The following is a 16,792-nucleotide window of genomic DNA, read 5'->3' as shown; positions in this document are numbered from 1 at the left end:
GCTGCCATGCAACAAATATGCCGGTGCCCAGATGTAATAAGTATGTCTGTCTAATTTAGAGATCTATTGGAAATGAGCTGCTATTGTTTTTCCTTTCACTGACATCCTTTACAAAAGTCTTAAGCTCTAGCCCACCCTATTTAACTGAACTTCCCACTTTAAAAAGAAGCAATCAATAAAAGACATTGTATTTAAGTCTCATCATTTCACAAAAGAATTTAACTAATGTAAAATTTCTGCTTAGAGACCAAAAGAGACCAACATTGTCCCAGACGGCAAATACTAGACCTTCTTATCAAACAGAAACATGGTAGCAAAGGGTAGCACTAGTTTGGAGCAGGTGCTCATTTAACTGATTCCAATAGAATATGTAGGAAGATAGCATCTCATTGTGATGTGGAAGTGACTCTGGGTTCTTTGGGGTTATGCCATCAGAACTCAAGTTCCAGAGTTTTCTATCAAGGCAAAAGACATATGTTTCTAGTTGTTGTTCATCCTTTATTTTTGAAGAGAAATGTTCCCTGCAACACATGTAAAGGATTGAGAGACTCACAAAGAGGATAACGGCTACTATGCTTCAGTCAGTTACTGACTAGAACTCACAATAATAATAAGCAAAAATACAACCATGAAGATAATTGTGTTTGTGTGCCACTAAGATCAAAGAAGAAAAATTCCTCAAAGACCTAAACAATGTCCTTAAAGTTAAATCAGCCTATCAGTGACAGTGCTGGGTGGCTTCAATGCAAAGGGGAATTCAAGCAATTATGGTAAATGTGGGAAAATATGGTTTAGGATTAAGATATGAAAGAAAACAAAAGCTTGTACATGGGCTCACTTTAAAATGCTCAATAAATGGAATTAGCAACAAGAATCCACAGTAGGGCATACCTTTTCTTACTCCATCTAACACTAAATCATCTCTAAGTATCAATACTTGGATTCCTTCCTTCCATATACTCACTACTCAATACCAAATGCCTGTTCTGCAAAAACTATATAATTAGGCAATGGTTCAATCTTTCTTCGTCTTATTCTACTTGACTCACTCAATAATCACTTCATATTCTGCAATAAATACACCTACTAGTTAGATCTTGCTACCATACCAAACCATAGTCAATCAGTGTCTGAAGAATGTCCTGAAAGCTTCTTGTATTCTGGAGTAATTGACATTTTTGAATAGATGTATGAATCTATGTGCCTTCACCCAATATTCTCAACTTTATTAGTAAATATCAGGTTGATGCCTAAATACCATTACTTCCTTCTTCAAAGTATTTTTTTTCTCAATCGGAGAGTCATCAGACACTGGACATGGGGAAAATCGAGTATCATAAACAATAAAATTGACTGAATCTGAATTTTAACGATAAAAATTGACTAGTTACAAATCAACTGTCTATGTACAATCAGATAATATACTGGTTAAAGAAAATGGTAAGATTAAAATCAAATTAAAAGAAAGGATAAAAGCAAGAATTAGAGACCACATGTAATCATGATAGTTCTAAATCAGAGGTTCCCAAACTTATTTGACCTAGTGCCCTCTTTTAAAAAAAAAAACAATTATTCAGTTCCCCCTTGGAAATCATTTCACAGTTGTTTTTAATAATTTGTGTCCTTTCAAAAAATATGTAAATTTTAAATAACATCTTAAATTTAATAATCTATTATAAATTTGTGGGGAGGTTTTCTGCATTAAAATTCTGATGACTCAATATTGCATCATGTAATCCATATAGTATCATATTGCAAGCCATTACAAGCACATATTCCTGCTGATGGATACTGGATTTTCCAACGATGCCCAACATACTCACCTGCCAACACTTGCTTGTTATGACCTGTCAGCAGACTTGACTACTGATTGATTATAACTTGCATTTGGTGTGTTTATTGGGAAAATAACATAATCACCATGCCTTTAGCTCTGTTACACAACAGATGAAACATGTATGAATGGTTTTTACCAAAATTTTTTTATCCTCTCTTCTTTCCTTATGCTTCTACCACACCCTTATTTTATTCAACTCCCTTTGTTGCACCCCAGGTTGTTCCAGTGTCCCCCAAAGGGGTGGCATCACCCACTTTGGGAACCTCTGAAACCCATTTAACCAACTCCACTAAGAACAATGAGAAATCAACACAAACAATCAAGTCTAATATTACCATTTCATAGAGAAGTTTAATCAGCATAAAATAGTTGCTACAACATGGAAGTCAAAAGAACTCAGAAATTGTTTCAGTCAGCAAGTATTAGGTCCCCTGACCAAATTGAGATTTGGCAATCAAGGGCAACACCAGTTTAGAGCATAAGGTGATTTGAGTGACCCAAATATCATGTAGGAAGAGGATGAAAGATTATGGATAATATGGACTCAAAAAGAGGAGGCAGGCAGGTGTGGCGGGATCCTGTAGAGAGAGAGTGAGCCCTTATAATGCTTGGTGTGAAACTCAAATAAAACATATAATCCAAAAGCATGCATAGCTGAAGCTGGAAGATCAACAGATACACAGTACTACTGTGAGAAATACCCAGTGTTGTAAGTTGTAAGAATCTAATTGTTTAACAAGTTACATTTAATAAACTTACTTTGGCTTATGAGGCATTTCTCTGCATTTCTGAGGTCATGTTTGCATTTCATGTGCCGAGTTTGAGAAATGAGAATGATTATGTGGTTGTCTTCACAGTTTTTGTAGTTATTAGTTGGTACATGTTGCTTTGTTTTCTCATGGCACTCAGGTTTGCTGGTTTATATTAACGATGATCTCTTTCATCATTCCCTCCCTGAAATGAGGAAAGGTGTAAGTCTTCTCATCTTCTCTCTCATTTCTTCTTTCCACAGGATGTCAGATTTTTTAGTGTTTATGCTCTCATTTGCATCATTTTCATTTGTGTGTGCTTGTCTATTCTTCTAGGGTTTTTTTGCTTGTAAGGCTTTTTTGCATTAAAATTTCAGTTATAACCTATCAATGATTATTAAATATAGGTGTAAGTTTGGGGCTTTAAACTAGTCATATTTATATTATCAACTTCTGAGAATGTCCCAAAGTTTATTTTTTTGTCTTTTTTTCTCAGGAATAAATAACCTCCTAAGTTAGGGAAAGTCTATTGAAATAGATTTGTCAGCATTTCTATAATGATCTATTTTCATAATTGATAACTACATAGCCACAGTACTTGGACTAACCACATTATTCTTCTGTAGCTAATATGTTACATAGGTTAGAGGAAGTGACACTTAGGAAAATGAAGTTTGGAAGAGCAGTTAAAGGGGACTGAATACATGCAGAAGAAATTGGTGCAGAGATAACACAATTTCCAAAACACCAAGGTTTCAATTTTCAGCACACTTCAAAGACAATAGAATTCTTAAACAATGGGAACAAGTCAATGAGACAATGAAAAACAAAGTAAGAAATATCATAACCTATATTATAAATCAATAATTATAGTAAAATAATATGTTTCACTGATTATTAAAATTATCTAGTATTGGATGAAAATATAAAAGAAGTAGAATAGACAAAAAATTTAGAAGAAAACACTTATGGCATATATAAAAATATCATAAATACAAATTACTAGGGAACGAGCTCATTACTCACAGAAACTACTACAAAAATCAGATAGCAGTTTGGTGGAAAATAGGTTTAGACTAACATCTTATGCCACAACAGATTCCAAATGAACAAATTATTTCACCATCAGAATTTCAAATATTTCAAAAAATAATCAGAGGACAACAAAATGTTATATTTTTCTCAAAGGTAAGTGGGTAAAAGTCTTAACCATTCATGATATAGAGAATGTTATAGGGCATAAGAAAATTATCTAAAAATATTTTGCACAAATAAAAAGCAATTAAAACAGAATAAGGGAAAAAAGCAGAGTGCATAAAAATTTATGCATTAAACATTGTTTATGTGTTTAACATCTGAAATGTGTAGGAAAATGAGACATGTAAATGATGCCTAATGACATATTTAGACAATACGATTAAGAATTATCCCTAATAAATAAGTAATAAAAAGTTACAAATAGTTTTCAAAAGAAGAAATGCAACCAATAATCAGACTTAAAAAGTGGTCAAATTTTCTGATAATCATGAAAATCCAAGTTTGCAAAAAAAAAAATGGCAAAAGTTGGGAAAAAAAATTCTATGTGCCTATGTGAAAACAAGGCATGCTTATTCCCTGGCCATAGAGCTACAGATGGATCTATTTGAGGAGGAAGATGGAATTATTCAACAAAATTTACAAAATTATTCATAACATTTAGCCCAGTTATACCATAAGTTACGTCATATCTTAAACAGGTTCTAGACAGAGAAAAGAGACATAACTATACAAATCCATTCACAGATGCAATATTTATAATAGCAAAATGTTGATACAACTTATGTACCCAATGAATAGAGAATGATTGTCAAGGTGAGTTTCCCAGACCTGACCCTGTCATTTCCCAGCCCAATAAATTCCCACAGTTCCCTATTGCCTCTAGATAAAATATAAGCTTTCTGTTTAGCTTTTAAAGCCCTTCACAACCTGAGCCCAACCTATGTCTCTAAGTTTATTGTATTTATAACCTCTTATCTGTTTTAGTTTTCTCAACCACAAAATGGGGATAATAGCAGTACCTACCTCCCAGGGCTGTTGTGAGGATTAGATGCGATATTTGTAAAGCTCATAACCTGACCCATAGTAGACACTTTAAAAATTATTTTGATTCATTATTTGTAAATATAAAATAAATAAATAAAATAAAAATAAAAAAATTTATTTTCTTCATTCTTCCTTCCCAGTATATACAAGGACAATATCTATGTAAATAAAAATAAAATAAAAGTCCACAAATATAGCCAACCACTGGGGTGAGGTGAGGAGAGAAGTGAGAACTACGATGGAATAGGGTCATGGAATCTAAAATAGAAGAAGATATCAAAAAAAAGTACCTAGTTTGGTTCAAACATACTGAATGGCTACAATTTTCCAAACAAAGTCTGGAACACAGACATTACATCCTGATTGATTATGATGCTTAGCACATATTGCGTGTTCATCCTTCATTGCCAAAGAAGACCATGCCATCAGAGAAATAATGACATGACGCGCACTTGACTTTGTTTTAAGTAAGGGAGGGCTGTGCAGGTCACCAGTCTCACTTCTCCTCCAGAGCCACCTGAATCCAGTGACCAGATATTCATCAGGATGACTGAAGATGACCCAGGGTGAGGCAATCAGGGTTAAGTGACTTGCCCAAGGTCACACAGCTAGCGAGTGTCAAGTGTCTGAGGTGAGATTTGAACTCAGGTCCTCCTGACTCCTGCTCTATCCACTACATCACCTAGCTACCTCTGTTTAGCATGTATTACAATCATGGTGACATAATGGAATGAGCAGTTGATCTGGGAATTCAAGCCCTGGCTTTACCTTTCAATTTGTGTAACCATGACAAAGTCCCTGAACCTTCCCTAGCCTCTATTTTCTCATCTATAATATGGAAATAATAATCTCACTATCTTCCTCATAGTGTTATTGTGAAAATTAAAACATAAAATGAAAATTAAATGAAAGCACTTAACAACTGCATCATAATGCAGAAACATGAGTTATGATCATTATTAGATTTAGCCTTTTCTTTTACAGTTCTTTATGCTTTCTGATATTTCTTTGGTTTCACACAAATGATGAGGTCTTTCCTTTCAAATTCCAAGACTAAAATTTGGAGTATTTTTGACAGCTGACTTACCTTCAACAAAAAGAGATCTGCTGCCCATGAAAGCAATACCTCATTCCTTATTGCTGCTATCCCCACCCCCTCCCCCATCCCCACAATGAACATGATGCGAAACTAATTCCAGAGAGGAAATTTCATTTTTAATTCTTCACCAGTTTGGATCCATCTCATAATTTTCCTAACTCCTTCACCAAGTAATGATTTATATAATGGACCTTAACTCAGTCATATTGATCTGCCTCTTGTGGTTATTATGATGGAGTCAAATTTTACTGCATTTTCAAGATTAAGATTCCATGTAGCCCTATGCAGTTCCCAACTAATACTTTTAACAGCTTTTGATTCAGTGTGATTTCCCGTTCTTACAGCAATGGTCTTACACTTTGAGAAGAGGAATGGAATATCGAGGGAGCCACATTTTAAGCAAATGAAGGCCCTTATTTAGAAATAAAAACAATTGTGTCAGTTCAAGTTGATACATGAGTTGCACTTATGAATGCAATCATAATTCATTTCAAAAATAATGCTTTTACATGACCCAACACTGGCATTAACAAGGAATTTGGGAAGCTAGAAATTTGCATAGGAGCAAAAGAAATGCACAAAAAATTCTTTTGAACTTTATTTACATACAAACTTTTTTTACTTTAAAAATTACTCCAGAAAGATCATTTTTCTTCAGTGTCTTCAGTGTCTGTTTCTCTTTCTCTCATTTGATCTCTAGCCTTCTCTTCAAATGTAAGGAGATGAAGACTAAATCATTCTTTCATTTATGCCTTCAACAAATACCTACTGAGAGATGACTGTGTGCAGTAGACATTGTACTAGGCACAGAACAATGCATAGAAGAATAAAGAAATAGTTCCTCCTTCATGAAGTTCATAGTCTGGTAGGGGGAGATAAATCATCAAGATGTGAGGTGAACTGTGAAAATCCATCAGGAAAGATGTAGAGTGCTCCAAAAATTCAGAGTATAAATTATTTCTAGCTGAGAGGATTATGGAATGTTTCATGAAGAACATAGCATTGGATTTTGGTCACCACATGTGATCTCCTTCATTTACATTACTACATACTTAAAAAATTTTTGCCCCTAACAGCTATAATCTTTTCCTTCTCACCAATGTCACAGGAAGAGATGGTCCTTCTCTTTTTCCAAATTATCCTTTCCACCTATACTCTACATTCTTTCCATTGTAGGCTCCTCTCAAACGCTGTGATCCTTCAGTCATCCCAATTTTCTTCAACATCTTCAATCTGTACTTTCTTCCCCCTTACCTATCATATTCATCTCTGTCTTGAGAACACCTTCCTTACTATCCCTTTTATCTCTCTTGTCTTATTTGTCTCTTTTTTTTAAACCAACAAACTTCTCAAAAAATTGTCTTTATTCCTGAATTTATTTCCTGTTCTATTCAATCTTTATATAGGCTTCAGCTCCAACCCATACCTGAAACCACCTTACTAATCAACAAAGCCTTTTCCCATCTCTTATATTACTTGACTTCTCTGAAGTGTGTGCTGCTTTGCCCCACTTTCTTGAAAATCTATCTCACCAATAAATATTTTCCTTTAGCATAGAAGCAAAAGAAATGCACAAAAAAATCCTTTTGAACTTTATTTACATATAAACTTTTTTTACTTTAAAAATTATGTTTTGGTTCCCATTTCTTCAGTGAGTCAGCAAATTGTACCCATTGTGGCTTTGAAACAACTCGAATCCATCCCTGCTTATCCATCTCACTCAAACACAAGCGCACACACATACACACACACATACATACACACACACATACACACACATACCACACAACTCAGGCTCTTAGCACTTCATATTTGGACTCCTAAATGGTCTTTCTTTACACTTTCCCTCCTATAATCCATCCTCCTATAACATCTGATGTTGTTCAGTCATTTTCCGTCATGTCTAGCTCTTTGTGACCCCATTTAGGATTTTCTGGGCAAGAAAACTGAAGTGGTTTGCAAGTTCCTTCTCCAGCTCATTTTACAAATGAGGAAACTGAAGCAAACAGGGTTAAGTGACTTGCTCAGGGTCACTCAGCTAGTCAGTATCTGAGGGCAGATTTTAACTCAGGGAGATGAGTCTTCTTGACTGCAAGCCCAGCATCCTATCCACTGCATCACCTCCCCGCCAATAAGGGACATCATTACCTGCCTTCTAGGATTTTTAACCTTTCATTTTCAGATTTGTCAGAGAGACTTGGGTTGATTAACAGGACACAATTCATTGGTTAAAATGGAGAAGATGCTTCCATTAGCATCAAAAAGCCATTGTTACATTCCTTGTTCTATTGCATTCTCCTTGGCATCTGGGACAATCTTTGTGTCATATTTTGCCCATTAAATGGGCCATGTGAAAGCAGTGTCAGTGTTTCTACAGGAGACTGAACACCTGAAAAGAAGTTACTCCATAAACATGATTTTTTCAAATATTTACCAGTCTCATCGATTTCGTTTGTGAAGAACAACTATTTTAAGGGTGTTTAACAGTCATTTCTATTGAAATGCTATATCAATGTAAAATCACAGTATTGTTGGGGGTTGCTGTACAGCTGACTATTTGCTCTTCAGAAGCTGTTACTTTTTTGTGTATGTGGAAACTCAGGCTGCAAGGATTTGGGGAATATGGCAGCATGCAAGGCACTCCATAAAAGAATCATGCTATTGCTAAGAAAATATCATTGATGCAAAGGGCAATAAAAGAGGTGATTGAGAAAAATTGTGGGAGTTTACACATAGAGGAGGAGAGTAAGGGAAAATTAGAGAGACAGATTGGAGCCAGGTTGCAGAAGGCTTTAAGAATCATATTAAATATTTTATATCACTGGTGGCTATTTGAATCCAAGGAAGTCCAATAGGAAAATTCAATTTATAATGGTATCATTTAAGTGGCACTTTGGCTACAGAAGTGGAGTTTGATTTGGAAAGACTGGAGTTCAGATACTCCCTCAAACACTTATTGACTGTGTGACCCTGGGCCAGTCACTTAATCTTGCTAAGTGTCAGTTTCTTTATTTGTAAATTGGGGGAAATAACAGCACAAAACTCACAGAGTTGCAGTGAGGCTCAAATGAGATAATACATATGCAATGCAGAAAAGGAAGGAGTGGTTCAGATGAAGAACCATGATGCCATATAGGTATAGCAGTTCATAAAACGTTACTGCTACTCACAAGGGTAGGGAAACAATAGATGCCATCAGGGACAAGTATCACTATGTGGCATCCATTGTCTTCAGGCAGCGGGCTGCACACAGTGAGGTAGCTTCATGAATGGTATTCTCACTCTAATCAAAGGCCCAAAGCCCCTCAAGGCTTAAAGGTATATAGAGTTTTAGACAAAAAACCAACAGATATGCTAATAGAAGACTGTCAGACCTGTGAAATGAGGGTATTTTCTGAACTTCCTATAAAGCAATGAGACCAAGAAACTCTAACTGTGCCAAGTAAACAAGAGGTTTGAGTTAGGAAAGCAGGGACAGTCATGCCCAGGAGGCCTCCAGGTTTGTTAACCTTAGTAATATGTACATACTAGATGGCTGGTATTAAACCAATTGATCAAACTGACTTTCACTGGCTTACAGTATGGAAAACATTTGGAAACCTTAAAGCATTTTATCCATGTTAGTAATTAGTTATAGTTAGTCACTCCCATGTGAACTGGCCTAAACCAGATTTCCATCCAAAGCTCCAGTACCATATTTCTAAATGCCTACTTAGGTGTTTTCAATTGGTTGCCTCGTTGCATAGAAACCTCATCTAATCTAGGTTATTTATTGCCCCACATGACTCCTGTTAGTGGCTATGGGTAACATACTTGCAGCACACAACCCAAATACATTCCTTTCTTCTAGAAACACAGGGTCATATTTTTAGAGGCACATTCATCCCTTTTCTCATTGCCCTAATGCTTGCAGGTAAGATCTCCTCCCTCAAATGTACTTCAGTGACACAGGATGTCCTATCCTTCTCTTGCTGAGTAATCATTACATAGCATTGGCATACATTGGCATAGTCCTGATCAGTCCAGTCCAAGCTTTGGAGAGGATATTAAAGTGTAGAGCATCCAGAGTAGGGCAATTGGGATGGCGAAGAAGCTTGAAAATCAATCCATGTAAAGACAGGTTGAAAGAACTGGGGGTGCTTAACTTGTAGAAGAAAAGACTTAAGACTTAATTGCTATTAAGTATTTGAAGAGCAATTATGTCAAGAAGGGATTAGAAGCAATGGATGAAAGTTGCAAAGAGGCAGAAGTAGGACATAAGAAAGAAAAAAAATGAAAAACCTTTTAGCTATGCAAAGGTGGAATGGATACCTTGGAAGGGAGGGGGCTCCCCTTTCCCTCCATGAGAGATCTTAAGCAAAGACTGTATTAAAATATTTTTTGAAAGTTGGAAATAAACCAATATTATCTGTTTTTAACTTTAAATAACCATGCAACAAATTATATTTAATTTTCCAGTTTTTTTTTTTAGCGCAAAACCTTAGACTTCCCTCAAAAAATAAATCTATATATTTGAAACCAAAAGATTACTTTCTGTTCAGCAGTCTTTTGGAAAGACTACTGACTAAACATATAGTGCCCACAAAAGCCTACTATCGTTTAAAAAATTAGACAGATGTTTTGCTGTTGTTTAGTTCACGACTCCTGGGACTTTTTCCACTGTCAAACCCTTTCTGTATTTTCAGCACTGTTTGTTGGCTTTGGGTGGTGTCACAGAATGCTTTGTGTTCAGAACCAAGGCTGCAGTGAAGTTGCACAATGCAACACAGGCAGGCAAAGCCAGAAATACCTTGGGTTCATCATACATTTAATTTTGAATTAATTTTTGGTCATTGTGCGTTCAGAAACCTGGTTGTAACCACAGTTTAAAAAGTGCTGATTTAGCTGTTTTTCAGGGGTGTTCAACTCTTTGTGACCCCATTTAGGGTTTTCCTGGCAAAGACGCTGGAGTGGTTTGCTATTTCCTTCTCCATCTCATTTTATAGATGAGAAATTGAGGCAACCAGGATGACAGGATTTACTTGGCCAAGATCACACAGTTAGTGTCTGGGGCTGTTTTTGAACCAGTTCTGACTCAAGGTCAGGAAAGATAAGTCATTAACAAAAAGCTATAATTCTAGAGAACTATATAGTCAGTATGATCTTTGGTCAGGAAGACCTCTAGTAAAGTCTTAGCTCTGACACTAGTTGTTTGACCAGGGGCAAATCACCCTCTCTGAGCCTCAGTTTTCTCATCTGTATTATAGGGATAATAATCCCTATAGTACCTGCGTTCCTTACAGGGTTGTTATGAAGTTCTAATTAAATGATATACTGTATGTAAAAGATTTGCTGAACTTCAAAAGAAGTTCTAAATATCATATTTTATTATATTACAATCATGTATTGTAGTGTGGTACTGTGGATATAATGTTAGGCTGGGAGTTAGGATCATACAGTCAATATGGGAAGAACCTCAGAAGCTATCTAACCCAACACTCTCATTTTACAAGTGAAGAACTTGAGCTAAATGACTTGCCCAAATTCTTGAAAATAATGTCTGAAAGATATGGGTTCAAATTCTATCTCTGACATTTACTAATTTTACTAGCTCCTCGGCAAGTCACTTAACTTTTGTGTGTCTTAGTCAACTCCCTAAGATTTATCTACTGAGTTAAAAATGGATGGGCTGCTATTGGTTGAGATAGTTTTCACACCAGAAATGATAAAATCACAGATCCTTGAGGTATTCCCACATTGCCCAATAACTTTCTCTGCGATGAGAAATAAATGCCGCTTGTCCCCTGTGTTGTAGTATTTCTGTATGAAAAGTATATAATTCTGCGATTTTTCTTCTCCCTTGTTCATGGTTTTCACTTCCTCATAAAGTGCTTTACATCCCACCACTACATTTCCCAGACATCTCAAGGACATGATTTCTCCACTCAGGACCATGACCATCATTTCCACCTTCCTCCCAGTAGAATCTTGGACCCCAACCCTGGAACCAACCAGAATCTGACAAGTAAGTTTTTGCCTTACCTTGCCAGGGACTAAGTCTCCATAGCATTTCTAGGTCATCTGGTGTCATACCACTACCTCCCCTCGATGTATTGTCTTTTCCCTTTAGACTGTAAGCAGATTAAGGGCAGAAAATGGCTTATATGCTTGTATGTGTTTCCCTAATACTTAGCCCAAAGCACTTAATAAATGTTTTATCTATCTGTCTATTCCTTGAAGATGGAGCAACTAGGTGGCACAGTGGATAGAGCATTGGGCTTGGAATCAAGAAGACATGTTCATGAGTTCAAATCCAGCCTTAGGCACTTATTAGCTGTATAACTTTGGGCAAGTCACTTAACCCTGTTTGCTTCAGTTTCCTCATCTGTAAAATGAGCTGGAGAAGGTAATGGCAAACTCCTCCAATATCTTTGCCACAAAAATCCAAAATGGAATCATAAAGCATTGGACACTACTGAGCATGAAAAGAGATTCCTTCAAGATAGGCTATGTCAGCATGATGGTGCAAATCAGACATATCAAATGGACTGAGCCGAAAAAGAAAACCATGGAAATGATTCTTCAGACAAGTTTCCCTTTGAGAGTATTTTGGCTCACAAGTTTTCCCCCATGCCCAAGAATTGCTCACCTCTTTGTCATAAAGAAAAGACTCTTAGCTAATATTCAATTGGATTCCATGACTATCAACACTCAGATCCTATTGGAGGACTTTCCAACTTTTGATCCTGTGGTAGTAAAATCCATTATCATTTTACTGCATAAAAATAACATATAAATGTTACAGGCCATAAAGCCTTGAAGTGTAGTTGTAAATTGTCTGTGCATATCAGGATGTATACATATTCATGTTGTGATGCATTCAAATGATGAAAAATATGTTATGCTCCATTGTTGTGGCTTGTTTCTTTTCTAAAATATGCTGGGTGGATACAGACAACGTCTCCTCCCTTGGCAGAAGACTGATGTGGGAAGGTAACTTTGGAAAGTAGGTTGATATGCAATCATCCATATTGTGTATTGTGGATAAAATTGATTAAAATAATATTGAAACTCCCCCAGGGATTATGCAATCATAAGTCAAGTCCCAAATGGAAAAGGTTTTTGAAAACTTGGCAGATGTCTTAATGAAAAACAAGCATTACAGTAATATATTAGGGCAATTTGTAGGTTATTGACAACCAATCACTAAACTGTATAAATTACTGGATCAGACTGACAGAATTAGTTTTCTTTCAGCGAATGCTTAATCGAATATTACTTTTTAATACAAATTTGTTTAAGTTTTTGATATGCATATTTAGTGGATAAAAAATTAGGCTTCACTTACAGCTCAGGCTTCTTTTGAATGTTGAAAACTTAAATATTAGAATTTACATCTATTATGGAGAAGATTCAGTCTAATGGCATGAAAGACTGTGCACAAACCTGCCATAAAATATATGGGGAAGCCCCAAGATTTTGTATTTCACTTAATAAGCCTGTTTACCTGGCATTTCTTCTTTCAATGGGCTTTCAGGCAAGAACTGCATTGAAATAAATCCTTGAGAAACAGATAGAGCAGTTTAACAAGTGAGGTAATTACATATCACCATTTCACATGCAGAGGTTTGGAAATGATTTAAAAGTTTGTTTCTTCATTTGTTTCCAAGGACTTGGCCAAGCACGTGAAACACCAGTATATGAACAAGTCAGACAAATTTCTTTTAATAGTTTTTTATTCCTAGAACAGGAATATTTCTGTTTCATATTGCACATGAATATTAAATAAACTAGCTGCTGGCAACTACACTACGTTTTAGTCTCTAATTTTAAAAGTACACTGTATTTTAATGCCTTTTTTTAAACAGATATCCATTTTTATGGAGCAGTACATGGGTTGTTGATGGATAAATCACCCAAGCATGGTTAAAGAGAGCCTAATCTCCAGCTGGTACCAGATCCACTTAATTGTATCTTCTGACCTCATCTCACCTGAGCCTGCATTAAAATCATAATACAGTTCAAGTGTAAAAATGATATACTGTTTGTTCGCCCTGTTTATAGCAGGGCAAACATACAGTTAAATTCGTATGTTTAAAATTAGTGTAGTCATTTGAAAAGGTTGAGTTAGATCAAACTGCCTCTCAGCGTTTTCTTTGCCCTTTTTTCCCTCTATTTAAATGGCTAGAATGCAAAGCCAGAAGAAAGAGGCTAGGAAGAAAGTTGTGGCAGTTTCCTGGATATCAGAAAGCTTGTTGGCTGAGCATAAGGAGCTGTGAAGTGCCATGTGATAATGGAGTCCATTTGATTTTTTACTGTTTTTGGTGAATAAAAAGAAAGAAACTGTGGAATTGCTAACTCCATTACCAACATACCAGCATAGCACTGTTTTTTGAGAGACCCAATCATCAGCCTTTGCATTTGCTGCCATTTTCATTAGGATAAAATGTTGGAGAGGGAGCCAGCCATCTACGATCTTCAGATTTTTTGGCATCTTCATCTTCATATATACCAATACTCAACCTTACTTTGAAAAGTCAAAACTTGTATTTCTTATTGCTCTGCTGCTCCCTGTCTTATACTGCTCTTATAATGCACTGCGTTGTGAGGTAGAGAGAAACCTGGCACTGAAGTCAAGAAGCAATGAGTTCCAGTCCTGCTTGTGACATATGCTAGTCACATTCCTTTGGCAAGTCACCAGTACCTCCAGGATCTACGATTAAGTTCTCTGGCCCTTTCTTACTTTTCCCATCTTCTTTGGCTTTACAATTTTGAAGACTACTTGTTTCTCACACACAATACTCCATCTCATATCTCCATGCTTATGTCCTAACTGTCCCCCATGGCAGGACCCCTTCTGCATTTTCCCTTCTGCTTCTTAATTTTACTAGTTTACTTCAGGATTCTAATCAAAAAAGCCCTTCAGGAGGCCTTTTCAAGGAGTCTCCTCAGTTGATAATACCTTCCCTTTCAGATTAACGTCATCTCTTTTTGCTCTGTCTGTTTCTCTTTCTCTTGTCTCTCTCATCAGTGAGTATGTGTGTGTCTATGTCTGTCTGTCTGTCTCTCTGTATCTCTCTGCTCTCTGTGCCTCTCTGTCTCTCTCCCTGTGTCTCTCTCTCCACACATTCACAGACATACATATACACAGAAAACTACAAACATGATATATAATGTATAATATGTATATTTAATCTACATATATTCAAAGGCTATTGCAGGAGGCCAACAAGTAAATATCTAGTCACATACAAGATCTATCTATAGATAAAGATGTATTTATGTATGTACATATATGTACACATAAGGATGCATGTACATACATCTATAGCTATATCTATGTTCACGTACATCTATATGTATATCTATACAGTATAGGTATTTATCCATAAATATGTTAATGGAGAGGGAGAGAATCTTGTATGTGACTAGCTAGATATTATCGGACTACTGCAATAACCTTCTAGTTACTCTTTGTGGCTCTAGTCACTCCTCACTCCAGTCTATATTAAAGTTAGCTATCAAAATAATCTTCCAACAGTGCAGATCTAATCATGTCCCGTCCCCCCCACCCCCCCACACACACTTTTTATTTTTATTTTTAGGGTATTTCTTATTTTGGAGATTAAAGACACTGTAACTCTTTAATCTTCAAGAGCTGGTATAAGGTCGGCCATGCTGTCGACAAAGGAATCAGGAACCATTTTGTTCCTGGAAGAACAGTCACTTGGCTGGTTGCCTTTCAGGTCCTCCAGGCTGGAGACCCCAGGAGGATGTCTGTGTATAGCCAGTCTGCCACCATGAAGGTGCGGTCCAGGTTGAGGCCCAACTCCTTGGCCACACCACTGAAGAAGAACTGGCTGGCCTTGCCTATGATCTCAGCCTGCTTCCACGCGGCCATCTCCACGGCTTGGCCCAGATGGCCAGTACAGGCGACGTAGCCCCTTCCAGCGGGAGTTGGTTGTCCATGCTGGTGCCCACGAGGAGGCAGCCCGGTTGTTGGAGGTGGAGGGTGGCCTTGGTCAGCTTGGAGTAGCTGAAGTGGGAGTGGAAGCCCACCACCATAGCGCCCAAGCCGGAATCCAGGGCCTTGGGTCACACGTCCATGTTTGAGATGCCCCCACCCCCCAGCCCCTCCCCACTGCCTCCAGCTCAGCAGCTTTGGCTGGGACCCTGCAGCCCTCCAAGGGCTGCCAGAGGTAGAAGGCAGTGCAGTAGGCCCTGCCAAAAACCTCGAGCCCAGCGCCAGGCTCCAAGGGGCCCAGGCCCAGGCCCAGGCCCTGCAGCTTCTCGGCGTAGGCCTCGAGGATCAGGCTGCTGCTGGGCACGAAGCCCAGCCACTTGCCCTGGGCCCACAGCATGGTCGGAGCCCTGGGCGCGCCAAGCACGGCGGTCTCGCCAGGCACGGCAGTCTCGCCCCACCACAGCCGTGAGAGAGCAGCGTGTCCACGTTGGCCAGCAGGGCCTGCGCCCCATCGGCGCTGAGCTGGACACAGCGGCCATCACCGCCCGCCTCAGCCTCTGCCATCGCTGCCTGGCCCACTCTGCGGCCTAGCCCACCAGCCACTCACCCACACACGCATTTGATAAACTGTTAGCTCCATATTGCTTCCAAGATGAAATACAAAACCCTCTGGGTTTTAGAGTCCTTCATAATCTTTCCATTCTTCTTACGTCCTACTCTTCTCCATGCTGTCTACAGTCTTGGGACGTTAGCCTGCTTCTTGTCCTCACATAACACTCCATTCTGTGACCTCATTTTTTCTGGCTATGCCCCATGCCTGGAATTCTCTCCTTCCTTGTGTCCTCGCTCTGGCTTCTCTGGCTTCCTTCAGGTCTCACCCTCTTTGACAAGAAGCCTTTCCTGGGCCTCTTTGGTACTAGCATCTTCCCCCTGAGACTATCTCCAATTTAATATATAATATATTATGTTATGATATCTGATATTACATTAAATGAGATTATTCTGCGAACATCTCAAATTTATTATATATAATATATAATGTTATATAGTTATTATAGGTAATCATTATATAGGAATAGATC

The 16,792-nt window shown here is 37.7% G+C and overlaps 1 long non-coding RNA gene and 1 pseudogene across 1 annotated transcript; one reads left to right on the top strand and one right to left on the bottom strand.

Moving 5' to 3' along the window:
- Positions 1–11,640: 11,640 nt before the first annotated feature.
- On the top strand, positions 11,641–13,555 carry LOC140509093 (uncharacterized). The gene is made up of 2 exons (XR_011968564.1): positions 11,641–11,771; positions 11,987–13,555. It is a non-coding gene; the product is annotated as an uncharacterized lncRNA (long non-coding RNA).
- A 1,835-nt stretch (positions 13,556–15,390) lies between these two features.
- Positions 15,391–16,274, bottom strand: LOC140509092 (glycerol-3-phosphate phosphatase-like; annotated as a pseudogene).
- Positions 16,275–16,792: the final 518 nt, after the last annotated feature.

Source organism: Notamacropus eugenii, chromosome 5 (genome assembly GCF_028372415.1).
Source record: "Notamacropus eugenii isolate mMacEug1 chromosome 5, mMacEug1.pri_v2, whole genome shotgun sequence".
Taxonomy (NCBI): Eukaryota; Metazoa; Chordata; class Mammalia; order Diprotodontia; family Macropodidae; genus Notamacropus; species Notamacropus eugenii.
The sequence above is the reverse complement of the archived record's forward strand: the minus strand, read 5'-3'. Positions and strand labels throughout refer to the sequence as shown.